General features: G+C 27.6%; 1 protein-coding gene across 1 annotated transcript in view; it reads right to left on the bottom strand.

Moving 5' to 3' along the window:
- The window catches only part of LOC112601038, a 256,787-nt gene that overhangs the window by 172,050 nt on the left and 65,884 nt on the right, over positions 1 to 18,853 (bottom strand). Inside the window, exon 3 of the mRNA XM_025348438.1 lies at positions 5,806 to 5,897. The gene's annotated coding sequence lies outside the window, so the exon portion shown is untranslated. The remainder of the gene's footprint in view (positions 1 to 5,805; positions 5,898 to 18,853) is intronic.

The following is an 18,853-nucleotide window of genomic DNA, read 5'->3' on the forward strand; positions in this document are numbered from 1 at the left end:
AACTACCTTTATCATTCATTAATTTGTCAATCCTTCTTCTAAACTTTTCATCCTTTTTTATTACTTTTCTGATTAATTTATTGAATTTAACATTTATACGTGCTTCAAAATAAATTTATAAAACTGTGAATAAGTTAAATGTTTAAAGCGCTTTTTCGCAATAATTATCGATTTAACGGTTTTGAAGTTAAAACGATTTTTCATTTGTCTACAAAACATTTATTATTAATGATATTGTTTTTACAGATGTGTTTGTTCTAGGAATAGCTAATGAGTATTCGATAATTATTGAGAAGTTTTTGACGGAAATTTAATTTGTTTCTAGAGTTTTAAATACATCACACCATTTTTCTCTCTTAGGCTTGTTGTTAATTTAATTGTTTATCGGTATTGAATCTTGATCTTCGTTCCACGAAAACTGTTATCTGTTATTTATAACTTCAGTTTAAAAACTTTTTTAGATTTGTTTCATACATTGATTTCTTTTGAAGATATAATGTAATAATATGGAAAAACGGAATTCGAACGGGATCAACTTCTAACAATGGGATAAAAAAACGTACGTTCGAAGTTTGTCGTGGCAACAGGACATGATGATCAAAAAAAGGACAATCCCGTTTTAAACAGGACGTTTTATTACCTACTCTACATTAGCAACAACTGTTACAAACCGATTTTGTTTTGCATTGTAATATGATATTAAAATAATGTTTAGAACAGTGGCACGATTATTCACAACGAGATTGTGGAGTAATGAGAATACAGAGAACATATCATCGTGACTATTTTTTTAAGTTTAATTAATATATTATGCATACTATTATGCACCATGTAAATTATTAAAGAACAGACATTTATCGTAATACCTTTGGTCAATGACTTGTTATTGTTAATTATAGTACGACAACTGTACATAGTGTTTACAAATTTCTATTAGTCCAGTTCATGTTTAAAAATATAACAATATATAATACACATTTAGTAAAAAAAAAAAAAGATAGTAATAATTGGCTGGATAAATAAATCTGTTTAATATTAAAACCAAAAAAAGCATTATGTTCTTGAAGAAAATATCTTGAGAAAGAGAGCTAAAAGGACCAATGTTCTAGTTATACACCTAACATGTAACTATGTAAATTAGAATTTTGGACTAGTTTGGTTATCGTTACAAACTTTAACTGTTAGAAGTGGAGACTTGTAGAACGTCCGTTAAAAAAAAAAAAAAATAACAACAAGAACTTAATAACCTACAGTTTTTATTGGTACTTGTTTCGGTTTTGTACGTGTAGTTGGTAGATACATTCTTCACAGTTTACGGAAAAAAAATGTGTTTATGTACAGCCACCTGATCGCTGACTGTAAAATACGACGTTATGATGTCAAATGAAATAATCGTCTCTCTGCACAAGGTTCAGATATAATATACTATATTATATTATGTAAAATTATACACACATAATAATATCCGACCGCGTATTATACGTGCGCACATTAATTTACTGTCAATTATCGTGTACTGTGCACAGCAGTGGCAAACGCGTCCCGCTGTTTGGAATTTAAGCGCCGGCGCAAACGATTTGAACGGCTTAAATCACAGTGCGCTATACTCGTCAGTCGCCGTTGCACAGAACCCGGAAATATTATTACGTGTAACGGTATTACGGCGTTTTCTGTGGCGAGATAGCGAATTTAATTCTGTTTTATAATAATTTACCGAAATGATCCATTAAAATATTATATTATTATTATTGTTATTGTCACAGCATAATACATGCACACACGTCATATATATACATATATATACTTTATTAAAATATATATCCTCCGAGTGCTTTGTTATTGTGTGTGGGCGCGCGCGCGTACAAAGGATTATGTATTATTATAAATATAATGTATATGCGTCGTGTTCATAATAACGAGACAGACAGACAGGCGCGCGCGCGCACGCAAAATGTAATAATTACGTTTCGTCAATTCAACAAAGTACGCAGTTTGTTCTCCAGCGATAACTTTGGGATGGCTGTTGAACAAGAATGTAGCGCACACACACACAAGAATAAATGTCATGTCATTACCGACCCGAATATAATACCCAATACTGGCTCATTATTAGGGGCCAAATCAGACAACTTAATCGCGCACTAGTAAATACTGGGTTGGTTATTACTATTGCTGCATGTCGTGATTATCGTAGCAAAGATACTTTTGATTTAATAATAATGGAAATTAGAAACACGCTAGACGACAATCGTTACTGATAAAAGTGCGATTTAAAGGGACTCAAAATCGTATGCCAATTATCGACAGTAATTTGATCAAATGAAATATTATATTATATTTCCTGATGGATTCAAAATTAAATTAATGATTCGCACTCGTCATCGTACATTGTGAGCTCAGAACCAAATGTCACAATTAAGAAGCGATAAATTTAATAATATTTTATTTTTGAACATCAGCCAGTTATTATTTGAACTATTTTTAAACAAAAGTTTATATTCGTATAATTATACTTTAATATAGCAGTAAGTAGTTGTGATAATTTTTAATTTAACGAAATTCTGATTTGAGTAATATCGCTGCGCAGTTCAAATACTAAATAAAAAGTATATGATGATAATATGCAATAACAATTGAAATACTTTTAAATTGACGGGAAATATTTTTAAAAAGTATGGAGTGTTAGTTTATATTCTCGAACAATTCTTTGTATTTCATTAATGTTGAATCAGCGCTGTGGTATAAGTAATTTTAGATTAAAATGTATTCATAAGAATTTCACCAAAATACTAATAAACAAAAAGATTCTTGAAGCTTTATTTCAAATCCCAAAACTTTATTCTGAGTTTGTAAAAATAACAATATTTTGTTTTTTTTTATCTTTATGACATACAAAAACTATGATCCTTCAAAAAAAAAAAAATAATAATAATAATAATCTTACAGAATAAAGAAAAATTAATGTAAACCTTTCCTTGTCAATCAGTTATTATCGCTGTTTATTTTTTCCCCCACGAGAACATGACTTCTACGTTTTTATAATATTACCTGTACATATATTTAGCTAAAAAACTGTATCGTTTTCCCGTAATAGAATTGGCGGTGACTAATAAAAAATGTACTTTGTGGCTTACATGCGTCCCCGAGGACTAGAAATAATTCACAAACCATACCATGTCCAAATTAACCGTATCGTTGACGGATAAAAAAAAAAAAGAAGAAAAATACCAAGAGACGTATTATGGTAATACATAAGTTTTTCCCTTAATAAAAACAAATATTATTCTCGTGGCACGTGTGAGGATTGTTATACGTTTAAGGTTTTGCAAATGACCATTAAATTAGGTTTCAAGAATGTTAGCTCTATGCGTTTAGGCCCATTATACGAAGTTTCGTCCGAAAACTTTTATCCAAAACTCTTTGGGTCCCAATTTAATCTAAGTAAAATTTACACTGTGTCTGTCATCGTTATATCTAATTTATGTTGTCTAGGCAACTTTCATTCGACGTATTATTTGGCTAAAAAATGTTTTGAGTAAAGTAAATGTAGTATAATAAGGTATTAAATGTATTGTAATTTAATACATTAAGGCGATTTTATAATACATGCTTATGCCATCTGATATCAATGCGATTTGACAAATAATTTTTTTTTAAACTAAACCCATGAGTATATTGATATTAATTTCTGACATTTAAACAGCATCTATAATATTACCCGAAACATATTTCTAACTTTATATACGCCTAATACGTTAATAATATTACGTTAATATGTTTTTATATATAATTAATATGTTATTCTTAGCAGATTTGTTATCTCATCATATTATTCGTTTGGTAATTAAAAAGATACAAATAATATAAATTATAAACATTTGATTGTATCCACGGTACTGGATTTGTGGAGGAAGTTATTTTAATTGAAATTTAATTTCAAGTACTGTGATAAATCTATACGTTTTGAAAAATAAACTCTAGGGAAATTCTAATTTAAGATACAGTTTTTAATAGGTCTGGTGTATACTTTTTTTTTTTTTTTGGTTTTGTCAATCCTCACAATTGTTTCTAAAATCAAAAAACAAAAAAACCACTTACCATTATTAAAAAAAAAAAAATGTTTATTTTCAATTTCCAATATCGTGGCTTGTTGAGCTTTTTCATCATGACATATATCATATTAAAACCAATAGCACTGTTACTAGTTTTGTTATATTTAATATATTAAAAAAAATATATAAGTTGAACACAATATATTGTAGGTAGCTATGATTCAAATGACTTGGTTTTTTTAAATTATTTTTTAATAGTTATTTTTACATTAAATTACATGTAATAAATTTAAATGATTTTCTTGTTTCTTTAATTTAATTAAACTGGTGTAGTGGTAATAAATTATACGTTTTTAACTGGCAATTTAACAATACATATTTTTTCATTTGCTTAACTTAACTAAATTAGTTCGCTAATCAGTATTAAATAAAAACAAATAATCAAGTATTTTATTTTTTTTTTTTAAACTTACTAAAATATTCATTTGGTTTTGTTAATGTCTTATCGAATAATAAATTCGTATTCGAATAAAACTAAGTATGATAATATCAGTTTATATAGTTCAACGTAAGAAGCAGACATTTTGATATTATGTAAGTATAGTATAATACGTATATATTTTTTTTTTATTTTACATTCCTTCATATTAGACTTATACTCATCGAACTACATAGATACGTATACAATTTTAACAATTTTCATTTATATAAATGCTTACATTTATTATACATAAAATATTGATTATAATAAATTAGAAATTAACAGCTGGAATTTTAATCGATTTAACAGGTACTCGTGGTTATATATATCATGTCTTATAATATATAGTATCTAAATCACGTTACTGTATACGATAGATACTTACATATTATTGAATAGTAATAAACAGTTCAAGGCAGGTTATTTTTTAAACAAATTTTCAATTTCAGAAATAAATTTTAATTGACTTCACTCAGCGACTGTGTGACTTTGTGAATAATAATAATACTTTAAGTAAAGGAAAAACATTCAGAAGTTTTATTTTTATTTAGCTTATTCACGCTAAAGGTATGATGTGAAATTAATGTAATTTACTGATGAAACATTAGAATTTGAAAAACAAAACAAAAGAAGCTGGCAGTCATCTCTATCTCCCATTTTCAAAACTTTTACTGCTATTCCAATGTGTAAGTATAATAATGAACAATAAACACAAAACACTGATAATAACATTTCAGTAATTATATAATTATAAGGCCAATATAAAAAAAAACATCATTAGGCGATATGTATATATTTACACTCGTCTCAATGAACGAACTTTTTCCACCTAAAGATTCCCTGTGAACGTAGCATTGGTATATGATCACTATGAATATCATAACAACATCCATGAATAACTAATTATTTCTAATATTTTACTTAAATTTAATGTGATTATAAATAAGTTTAAAAATTAAAAGCTGAAATTTAATCTGGATAAAATTAAGTGGTTATCTAGAAAATGAAATGAAAATAAAAATATACATTTTGGACAAATAATAATACGTGAAAACGGCCGCATGTGTCAAAACCAAAAAAAAAAAAAAAAAAATGACATTCGGCATGGGACAATTGTTTCAGTTGACAAAATGAAAATAATAATAATAATATATTCTGTTATTTACAATAATTGAAATGTTAAATAAAAATCGCTTGTTTGTATTGTGTTTAAATATAATAATAATAAGTATATGTACATGGTTTTAGTATCGAACACAATGTGGTACTTACATTTTGGGTTATCCAGTGACGCGACTAACGTAATCGACCTGAATATTCTGTTTCGCTGCTCTCTGTATTATTTAATATTATATTTTAAATATCTAAAACACAAAAAAAAAAAAATCAGTTGGTTACAGCACGAATAGGTATAATAACACTGTAATAAACAATGACTGAAATATTGTTATAGTATTAATAACGATATTATTATATAATTTAGTTGTTTTTGAATGATCGATCTTAGTCATCGTACAACTATTTTCAGTAAAGTCATTGAAACACAAACATCTTACAAAATCTAAACTCATTAAGCTCATAATAACTGTTCCGTATTATGTCTAGAATGACATATATTATACTATTATTCATCATACAATATTATATAAAGTATATCGATAATTAATATTATCTGTACACAAGTCAAAAATTATGTGTGTGATATAATATCACGATAATAACAATAATAATTTGCATGCAATTATTTTTAACGGTATAAATTTTAAATTGCCGGACCTAAAGGTTGAATTATTCAAAATTACTTTTTTTTTTTTATCTTGTTTATAAATTGTAGCAGATGTTTCGCGATGACTATTACCCATGTAATTACAATAGTATGTTGCAAAATGATGCATGTCAAAAAAACGTCGCTTGTACGAGAGATTTCCCTAGGGCGTTTAGCGATGCTTTGTACAGAGGAGGCAACCGCGTATAATGTACGGAAAATAGCTTAATTTAATTATACATAGAATTTTATACATTCAAGTGTCTTATCTCATTATTTTGTTAAATTTTAATACACTATATGTTACGTATTAACTTGTATATAATTATACTTCATCACTAAACGATATTATTTTAAATACGAATTACATTTTTAAGTATTATTATTTTATTTTTAAACTCAAGAGCGGAATTTTTTAGGAGTATTTTGGTACATAAAAATCAAACTTCAAACAAGCGAGAAGTTAATTAGTTGTACGTAGTCAAGTACCAAATTAAAGTTTTTATGAGCAGTGAAGTAATAGACAAACATTTAGTGGACTACCCTTGTGTCACACGACAACATTCGTTGAAACTTAATTTCTTATTACTAACTACTTACCTTTTAAAATAATAACCATACAAATTTTTAAAAAATAAATTTTTTTTTATCAAACATTTATGTTGTTTTACAATAAATAAAATAATGCTTTTCTAAAAATAACGAGTGTAGACACTAAAATAGATCACTTTTTATAGTATATAAAATACATAGCCGTTCGTATATACAGTATACATCCCTGTACACTTAATAATAATATAAAGTTTACGTGTCAAAACCAATCCCCTCACGGGCATCGCGTGCATGCATTAAATGATACTTGGCGTTGTAGTTTTCGAAAAGTATTTTAGATATTATGTAGCTACGTATATACGTGAAAGTTCAGTCGCGTAAGCATGTATAATATATATATATATATATATAACCCATAATCGAGCAGCAGTATTGCATCACGAGTGAAAAATTGCTCAGGAAAATATTATACAGTATAATATACCAATCGGTTATTACCATTATTATAACAGTCATCATAACTTAGTTTATTTTTATTTTTGTAAAGAACTATAGGATATTTTATTTTTTTTTTGAGGGATTGTACACACGATTCAACATTATTTATACCCGAATTTCGTGTACTATCCCGTTTCGAATAGTTCTTTGCGGCGAAAACCCAACTGTCAATAATTTCGTTCTTCGTTTCCTTTATTTCTTATTGCTGTTGTTGTAGTTGTTGTCGATTTATTTTCTAATTACGTTCCACGGAATCTGTGATGTGTTTCCAGAGAGTACGTCATTCGTTAAATTAAATAAAGGGAGCAACAACATTCGGGAAAAAAGAGAGAATAACATACAAATTCGTTGAAAGGTAAATCGGATGGGATCAATGCCATGAATTTACTTAACGGATTGACGTTTCGATCCAACAGTTACGACTCTGCCCCGATGGACACTACATGTATTATACATATGTACATCGAATAAATCTTCGTCACAACGCGAAATTAACCGCAGTGCTAATGCATTGTATTATTGCTTTCTATAAACACACATACATTGATTGTTGTTATATCGTGTTATTCTTTTCCCGGATGATGACCAACGCAGTTTCTGTATTCTGTTGTTGCTTTTGCCTGAGTTATACGAGTATGACGGAAACGAGCTAATATTAATAACAATATATGATACAAACATTATTATTCGTCTTACTATCGTCATCGTAACACTGTCGTCAACAGTGACGCGTGTCCCAAAATTAAAACATCCATGGTGAAAAGTCAATATATATAGTCGGAACGACGGCAATCGAGCTTCTGGTTCAACGCTTTTCCGGGACCGATTCGCACGCCTTGAATGAGTACGTTCGCTTGACAAAAACATGTACACCCGTTTCAATTTGTCATGTTTTGTTTCCATACAACGCAGGTCCCGTTTGCACCAAAGAGAATTAATCAGTGTATACGCCACACACTCATCCCTCTCCCATAAAGAAGAAAATAGTTTATTTGAATGAAAGGGCTGGTGATGTTCTGCTATAGTATTATTATGCACATGATTATCGTTAAACTGAAGAACGCAATACATTCTGTTTTAACAATTTATATTATTCTCTATGATTTAGTCAATATTTTATCACACGTATTGCAACTAAGAAAAAACAATTAAATTTTTTATAAAAGATTCTTTTGCTCGAAGTTTACAGATATAATGAGAAAACTTCATAGCACCTATATAATTTACTTACCAATTTAAGACATACTACGTTCTTATATAGACCGAGCTTTTTTCAGCCTTGCATATAATGCTGACCTATTTTAGTTATTAATTTTTAAACAACTACATTCTTATAAAAATAAAGTTCTTAATTTTTTGACAAAAAGGACAATATGTACTCAAACATATATGACCATAGAATTCAAATATAGAATGGGTTAGTTTTTTTCCGGTACACTACTCCAGTTGCCAACATTATTTTAGTTTATCTATACTTGTATATTTTGTTGATCATAAAAAAATCTCCAAATAACTCCCTTTCTTTTTTAAAAAAATCTTATAATATGAACTAAAATATCGCCATCTGGTAAAAAAAAATATACTTAATGCATAATATGGTTTGCACTTTATTCTCTGTATTTTTAGACATGACAAATAATAGGAGTTTAATATTTTTTTTGTTTGTTCAAAATAACAATAAATAAGCTCCTTCTGAAAGCGAATAAAGGTTGAAATGTATATATTTTATAATATGTATTAATGTTAAAAGGATCCTTCCGACATTTACGGTGCATCGACTATGATAGAGCTTGAGTGGAAATGCTAGGTGGCGCTGTAGACACGGCTGTAAGACGTTTGAGATAAATATGATATAATATATAAGTAAAAGTGTCAACCAAGTTCTCACGCTCACTTATAAATCGTTATATTTGCATGCGCGTAAAACCATACGTATGCGTGATGTATAAAGATGTAATACTATAGCTGTGTATGGTGTGACGAACGATTTAACGGCTGGTGTTGGGGTGAATATGATACGTTACCCATTGAGCTAATAACTAATTTAACATTACAATATCCATTATCCACATTCATTAATACCAATCTACCTAAATAATACACTGTCGGATCGTATTATATAATATAACGTTGTTTGTCGATGAAGACATCTTACACGGGTGGTAAGTATTATAATTCACATAGGTGGGTGTATGGTAATAATTTATAACCATTAGACATTATAATTTAAGTAATATATTATACAATACATATTATGTACTTATATGATATCATAGATTGACTTTCTGATCGTGACTACGAATACCGTCGCTGGGTTTAATTTCGAATAATTATCGATTATTGCCCGCGCATATTGTATTAGCAGCCCAGCGTACATATGCGTGCGCGCTCTTCAATCAATCATCGGATTTCTGTTGCAGGACTATCCGACTGGAAGACTTTCTCTCCCTCTCTCTTTGATTGGAATGACAACTTTTGGGGACTTCCGATTGTATGAGTGAGTGCGCCCGCCAAACTATACATTATTAATACGTGGATATACTACGATGCGTTCTGCGGGTAGTGTGAGTCGAGGCAGTTTTCTGTTGCAGCATACGGATATATACCGTTATATTATATAATCATATTATGTATATCCTTCACGGGCACGGCTTAACACGAAAATAAACTAACCTTCACCACAGTATGTGTTTGTGTGTGTGTGTGTGTGTGCTTGCAGTTGTAGGTAAATGAGTGAAGATTGAAAAAAATCACACTGGCATGGTAGTTTGCTGTGGCCAGTGACGGCAGATATCATAATTTTTAATGTATTCAAGTATATTACACGGAAATCAAAATCGCTGGTATAGATTTGAACGACTGATCATAATATGTTTACCTAGTTTCTATGTATAGGATTATTTATGGAAATTGGCGAGAACGATCGGCGTCTCCCGTCAAAACACTGTAGTACCATTAATAAGGACATTTTTATAAAACTGTAACGAACGCATCAAGTTTGTAGTGCCTTGTGTATGTTTTACGATGGTTTTGTTCCACGGCTCCGCTCAATATTATTTTCCATTCCTAAAAGTATTTAACCCTATACATTAGTGCAATGTTGGAAGAAATTGTATACTATTTGAAGTATGCATTAATAAATTTACAAACTTGTCAAACATAAACTTCAAATGGGTTTTTAAGAACACACTTATATAAGTTTTAAAGACTTGGTTCAAATAAAATACTTAAAAATATGGTTTAATTTTATGATATTTTTTCTCGCCAACAAGCAGATAATGTATGATTGATACAATTTAAAACAATTTTAATACATTTTAAATAATCATTAAATATATTCCATATCATATGTAACGATGTTCGAATGGTTTTCAGATTGTATGAAAGCATACATTTGAATCGAATTAGTATTCCTATCGGATTTTTTATTATTAATTTAATTATTATCGTAATACAATTACTCTTCCACAAGTATTGAATGTATAATATAAAATACATTTTTTACAAAGCTTGGAAGTGTTACGTTTACGAATATTTTTTACATATTTTTATAAATATAAAACTATTTTTTAATATTATATTAATTCCCGTGGACAAATTATACAGTTAAATATTAAATTTGGATTTTCACATGCATAATGCGGATGCAATTGATAGACTTATTATGGACTCATGAAATCATAGAAACAATACTAGCATACTATTATGAATAGAATAACAACCGATGGTTATCGTCGAACTTACAACATGTTGTCGTAACATAATAATCGAAATCGTGATTGATTAAACACCACGAACATATAGTATAATATACAATATATATTATGGTTTTTATTAAAAGATGTTCATTAAAATAGAAATAGTAATTAGCTTCGCAAACTCGGAACGACCTATTTGGTGTATCAAATACTAATTTAACTTTTAAGTATCTATCATAGTACGAATCATGATTTATAATTATCGTATTTAAAAAAAAAACAACAATAACAACATTTAACTACTAAAACAACAAGGATGTTGTTCAAATTTTAGAACTTTCAGTCTAAGAAAAGGGGAATGGAATATTTTATATATCAGCATATTTTGATGTACAATAGCTGCCAAGGTAAGTTTCACAGCTATTGAATTATACTAAGTATTATATTATAAAAACTTGTACTTGTTTATATTTGTTTTTTTTATTCAGCTGTGAAAATTATTTTAGATTATTAACTACACTATCTTAACTAAATCTACTATAAATTAGTAGATATAGTATTAATACTATCTTAATATAATACGTATCGATCGTTTCTTTATCACGGTCTTAAACTAAAATTTACACTATAAGTTCAGATCTTTTAATTTTCATATGTATCTAAAAAGACTGATTTGACAGCTTAAAAATTAAATTATTAAATTATATGGTTTACATGTACGAGTATATAATTTATTGTAATGCTATTTCTTCATTTTAGTAAACGATATTATATTGCTTTATTAAATTAAATTTTTTATGATATATACATATGATGAATTAATTTTAGTAGCCTTTGGTTTGCATTGTTGTAGTTGTATGACTTTTCTTCTCATATAAAGTCTGTAGAGGGGGGGAGTTAAATTTCTCTTGTTACAATATAAGGTTGGGAATATAGAACAACTTGCGCCAAGCTGATGACATTTATTAAAAAAAATTAATATATTTTATTAATAAAAGCTCGTTGCTCGGAACAAAATTCGCCCGTATCTTATTCAAAAGAAACTAACATGAAAAACGCCAATTTCAATAGGGAAGCAAATAAATGAATTTAAATCTAATATTTATATAAGAAAGTCGTTTTTATATTTTTTGTTTAACTAAAATAATTCAGGATTTAATTCATGTTTAAAAATTTTGATTATTAATTAAATTCATTAAACTGTCGGCATTGATGTTTTATCATAGACGTAATAATACTCAATCGACCAATTCGAAATAAATTTTAATAAACAAAAATATAGTTTTGTATTGATTTTATTTTATCGTAATATTATTACTTGTGTATATTTTACTATTCTTTTATATATTAATATTAATATATATTTTGTATTAACTTGTTTATTTATATAACATAAAACATAGGTTGGTTGTTATGTTTAAACGATAAGATTGTTTCTAAAATACCTCGCAGCTTGTATAGATAATAAATAATTCATATCAAAAGGTGATCACGACACGAGTGAACTATCAATAATATAATAACATAATAATATTATTATACATTTATTATAAATCACCAAAATAATGGATGTATTCGTACGAGACTGTAAAACGTGTTGAAGTAACTAAATTTAATCAAATTGAAGGAGTAGTTATAAAATGGAAAGGAAATAATATTTATAAAAATAATAACAATAATAACATATCTTATTTAAAAATATTAAATAAGGCTAATATAATATTATACATATTATATTGTCAAAAAAAAAAAGTTTTTTGATAGAACATATGTAGTCAAATTATGGCAGAACTTAAAAATCATACACGTATTTAACAACAATTTGAAAAACAGAAATTCGAACTTCGAATGTATCATCTGTAATTGTTACGTAGTAAAGTCTATGTCCCAATCTGGAGAACGAATATGAAAACTAATGCAATTCAGTTACAAAATAACCATCGCTACTTATTCTCGTTATACTAGTGTAATATTATTTGTTTTTGTGGAAATTATATTAAACAAGAATTAATATATTAACTTTATATGCACAATTGTATTCACAATATTAAGTTAATTATTTTAATTTATATAGTTAACATGTTAAAAATATATATTTTTAATTATTTTTTAGTAAATATGTGCAACGTTAATGGCCGAGTTTAAAACGAATAATAAATATAAATTAATAAAATAAAAAATAACTATTATACGTATAAGAACTGCTGAGAAACCCAAACGGTATAACATATAGTATAAGAGCTGTTGTTTACAGTACAAATTTAATAATAACATAATACACACATTTTTAATATATTATTTCTGGTTGTTTGTATGCCTTAATTTACTCTAATGAAAATATAAGTATCCATTTTCATTAATAAACACATCTGCACAAATTTTCATTAGGTAAAATGAGTTTAATATAAATAACGGAAACTAGTAAATACAATACCAAATATAACAATAATATTCACTATTATGCTATAATATCTAAAATTAATACCCATACCTTGCTGCCGTGACGATAAAATTCAAAAATAATACTCTGCAGACATATTGTCTACCACGAAAAATTGTTTTTATTTTTCGATTCAATTGAATATTAAAAAACATACTCTATTTAAACTATTTTTTATTAAAGGAAGTTATCATATAATATGACTTTCAATAAATCACTATCGGTGTTATCATTTTATTATGTTTTATGCTTATAAATATTTAATTATGAATAAATTATGATACAAAGCGCATCGTGGTAAGTTTCATAATGGTCTTGGTATTATATTTGTAGTTTTTATTAATTCAAATATGCTCAAAATTCTATTTAGTCTCAGTAAGATGTCATATTATCAAAAATATTTTTTACACACCATTTATAATAATTCATTATATCGTGTCTTCATTTTTTAAATATATTTAAAGTGAAAAACACCATAATAATAATTATTTCAGTTTCATTTACTGTCATTTTTTTTTTTAAACGGACGATGTAATATTTTTTTCTACAAGATTAAAAAGAATAAATTTATATTTCAATGAAAATGCTACGACAATAATTGCCTTAATATTGCGTGACGTTGATAGTTGACAGCAAAAAAAATAATTTGATAATATTCATGGAAATGTGCAGAGACAAAAACGTTTAATACGCAGTGACGTGTTAACTTTATAATTATATATTTAATACAATTGTTTTTTATCCTTTATTTAATTTCAAAATTCTTTAAAAATTTGGTGTGAATAAAATGTAAGTGATATTCATCTGCGTGTATAATTTAAATGTATAGTATGTGATATCTTTAATTACTGGCATGATATTGAAAAAAAATTTGGTGGTTTAGAGGAGCTGCTCATTAATGACACTTCAAAGGCTTACATAGAAGATATTGTAGGGAAGAAGAGTAGATCATGATACAAGTTTCTCTTTAATCTGTACTAAAAGGATTGCTAGTAATTGGTCGAAAAATATATTGCTAGGATGTTTGCGATATTTCAAAAACTCGTTTTAACAGATACAATATTATATAGCTAGTCCTGAATTTTCTTCTGATGTCCGCGAATAAGTTTTGATTTGTGATATAAAATGGCGTATTTATGATTATTCTGAAATTTTGTTTTTGGTTATTTGTATTTTGTTTTAATCAAATTTTTTAGTGGAACCTAAAAAGTATTAGATAAATTTAAAATGGCAATAAAAAATATTAAATTTTTATGATATGTTAGTTTATAATGTCAAACAGAGAAATTATTTAAGTAAGCACTGCAGTAATACATTTAATTAAATTGTCGTGTAGTGTACAATTATATGTCATATTATGGTGTGCTCGTGTTACTTTTTTGTTAATGTTTTTCCCAAAATATTTTGTTATATGTAAAAAGGGAATTATAATGTAAGTTGTGGGTAGAAGTTATATGAGTGTATTGTGACAAATTTAAATCTAATTAATTTTTAGTTTTATTATCATTACTTTCAATATTTCTTTCAATAATTAATATTATACTCAACTTATTATTTTCATTTTATCTATATGTATTCAAATTAATAAAACAACTATAGTAAATTGTCAATAAAATGTATTTTATTTTATAAAAAGTAAAATAAAAAATAAAAAAAAATAGTATATATAGTATATGTGGTACCCTAAAAATAGCCTCGGGGTAAACAGTTTGAGAATCAAAGGACTATAACATAATATACATCTAAGTAATATTGTTGTATATTACGTGGACGGTATAAACTTTTGACGTATTCACGTTTTGATATAATATAGCGGAGATAAAAAGTCCGACCGCACCGACTTCATTCAGTCCCTTAAACATCATCATCGTCGTAGGTTATATATAAATATTTTGTATAATGGAAACTTTTCACCGTAGGAAACTTATATCGTCCTTTTGTTAACGATAAATATGTCAATTATTATACGACTGCGTTGATATGCTATTATAACATACCTAGTCTTAAATAAACAACTGACGGACATAATGGTTATCGAAAAGTTTACTTAATAACTTTGATTCTGAAAAATTTCTATTTTGTTTTATTTAATAATATCATATTATTGTTAATTATAATAACTATTATTAAAAGCAGTATAAATAAGAAACATATAACTATTTTTATTATTACGTAGTTGGTTAAATATATTTATTAGTTATATCTGTAATAATCTGTATAATACACACGTAAATACGTTTATCTTCCATTCCTAACCTTTAAATTGATTTTTGCTCAACTTTCAGTCTTATTCTATCCTTCTTGATAATATGGAATAGCGACTTTTAAAAATTTTCGTTTACTATACACTCCACTGTTCACAAACGATAAAATATGCTCAAGATCCCGTAAATTATTAATTATAATTAATATTATATATACCTCATAGCGTTTATTTTCATTAGATAATATTGAAAGTCAATTTTCATCACTGCCTACTTCAAACTTTAAGAAATCATCTGTGTTATATTTTAACTGAATTGATAACAGTAGTCAAAAAACCTGTGTGACAGCTATGCAATAAAAATATATAATTTGAACATTTTATTTAATAATAAATTATAAAAACGACTAATATTATAATATGCTAAATGGTCTATATTTATTCACATATAAGTGCATTTCTATGTTGTCGAATAAACTCCACGATACAAAATAAATTAGCCATTTTAATTAGTTTAATTATATAGTAATCGATTATTATGATTATATCATAGTTTTAAAAAATGTATGACGGATGGGCATAATTTGTCTAAAACTAATACGAATAATGTTTCAACTAACCTACCTACTAATCTAATACATACAATTAGTAATTAAATTAATGCGCTTTTTTGAGCACCTGGCGACTTCGTATAATATGTAATATGCATTTTATTTCTATAACATAATATTATCACAGTTAATATTTTTAATCCTTTTGACTGATGTGACTGTAATTCTATCGAATTCATTTGCATACCATTCACTGCAACGATAACTAAAGACACTGCGTTATCCTGTCCAGTTTTGTAAATTTCGTTGAAAAGAGAGGTAGGCAATTTGAAGGGCTGAAGTGTCAGTATAACATAAGTTATAATAAATTATCCAATGTTTATAATTTATAACCATCGAACACTGTCACAGCAGCATTAACGTAAATGTTTTAGCCACAGAAGATGCCGATATCGATATGGTCGTTGAGAGACATAATAGTTATATACCTACGCATACATTCCTTTAACACTGTAGATTTTAGATTTTATGGCGAGAAAATAATACCTATATGGCTATATAATAGTATCAAAGTTTATTACAATATTATTTGTGCACGTATTACTGTTAAATGACTAGAGGTAAAATGTTATACCATAATATTGATTAAAGCGAACACGATTGTAATTTAATTATATTTTATAATACTCCATACTTTATTTTTAATCAAGATAATCCTGTTTACCACCTCGAATCGTAACAAAGTATTTTTTTTCTAATTAAAATGAAGGAAAGCTTTATGAAGTCTTTTGATCGAATAATTCGTTTAGAAAGCGTCAACAAATTTGAAAGAAAAGTTATTTTAATAAATAGTTAAGTATAATTAGTTATATTATATTATAATTAAAGAGTTTGACAGAATATTACAAACTTGACGTAGATGAGTTGAGTAGACTGGCTGAATACCGGATCATATCGATTTTTATATAATGCAGAGACAAATTTATACGCCACAAGTTACAACGGCTAATAACGCGAAAAAAAATCCCTTCTAAAAATTTATTTGTAATTCGATGAAAACAGCAACTTGCTAGAAGAAATTTACAGAAATCAGATACTGTTGAATTCGTCGATGCCCCGAGGTGAGCGTCGTATATATTACGTTATACTTAAAGTATATTTTCTATGACAATGTTATAATAAAAAACGCCGTACTTCATCGTTACAAAATTTCGGAGCAGTCAAGTATTAAGTAAATTTCTGTATAAAGTGATGGGTGAGAGTGATGAGGTCGAGCACGATCACGAAAAATGTTGAATGTGATGCGTAGATAGATCAGATTATGTAATTTGAGTGAAATTTAACGTCTCTGAACGAATATCAAATATATTCTCTGAAGTAAATATATCATACAATAATATATATCTGCAACGTTTGTTTTGCAAAATACCCGAGCCATATATTATACTATACACGTACCAGAAAGTACAAGAAATGTCCATTAAAATAATATAAATCAAATAAAGTACAATGTGTTTATACTATTCGTATAAGGCAGCGGCTTTTTTTCTTTTTTTGAACCGTTATATAAATAGTTGTACGACTCTTAAACGAATCAAAAAACTGAAACAGAATCACAGTATTTATTTATTTGTTTAATTTTTTTCGCAATATTCTATTCCACTACAGTATAGAATTGCTCGCCGATAAATTGCGTTTTCAGTTATTATGTTACCATAGGAAACGGTTAAAGTTCTATCACAAGATGATCGCTTTACCAAGTCTTACACAAAGTTACAAAGTCTAATATGGTCAATACATTTTTTTTTTTTTTTATCAATCGTAAATTAGATTTTGTTGTTTGTATTGTATTTATTATTTATTAAATTTTGTCAGAGATAAACCGATATTTTTGCCTTTCTTAGTTTCAAAATGTCTCGAAGACTGACGTAGTGCCATGAAACGTGGTCATCGCGAAAATGTTGGACGACTAATCGACTATAGGACAAGCGCGTTCCGAAGAGATTAAACGTATTATTTATATATATATATTCTTATATAATACGTTCAAGCAAATAACATAATATTTAGTACCGAAAAATCGATATAATGTCGTCTATATCGAAGCAACTGACGTTGTCGGGTGGATGGAGTTGATACAAAACAGCGCAATCGGAATAATGCCAACTCTAGCGAATATAATAATAATAATAATAATAATAATATTATGTATAGCGCGGTGAAAAACGGAATTGCCGAGTCCGCACCTCCGGGCAACAAGTTTTACCTCTCCTCCAACCAGGGTGTCAATATTCCCGAAAGACGATCGCCCGCCACTGCCACCGTCGCTGAGGGATTTGTAGTAATAATTATTAATACGTTTCGACCCCTTTTGAGCACACGATATATGCATAAAATATATATTTAATAATAAACGTATATATGTACACATACCTTATGAACATTTCAGTACTTATTTATATGGGTAAGGTATTATATATATATATATATGTGTGTGTGTTTACTTTACAAAGACTGACACAAGAAAACACGTCTCACCAAATTAGCCTAGAGTTGACTGACCATATTATACCACAGATAATACAAGTATATATATTATATTTGTTCTATACA

Source organism: Melanaphis sacchari, unplaced genomic scaffold (assembly GCF_002803265.2).
Source record: "Melanaphis sacchari strain LSU unplaced genomic scaffold, SCAv2.0 Contig74_pilon_pilon, whole genome shotgun sequence".
NCBI lineage: Eukaryota > Metazoa > Arthropoda > Insecta > Hemiptera > Aphididae > Melanaphis > Melanaphis sacchari.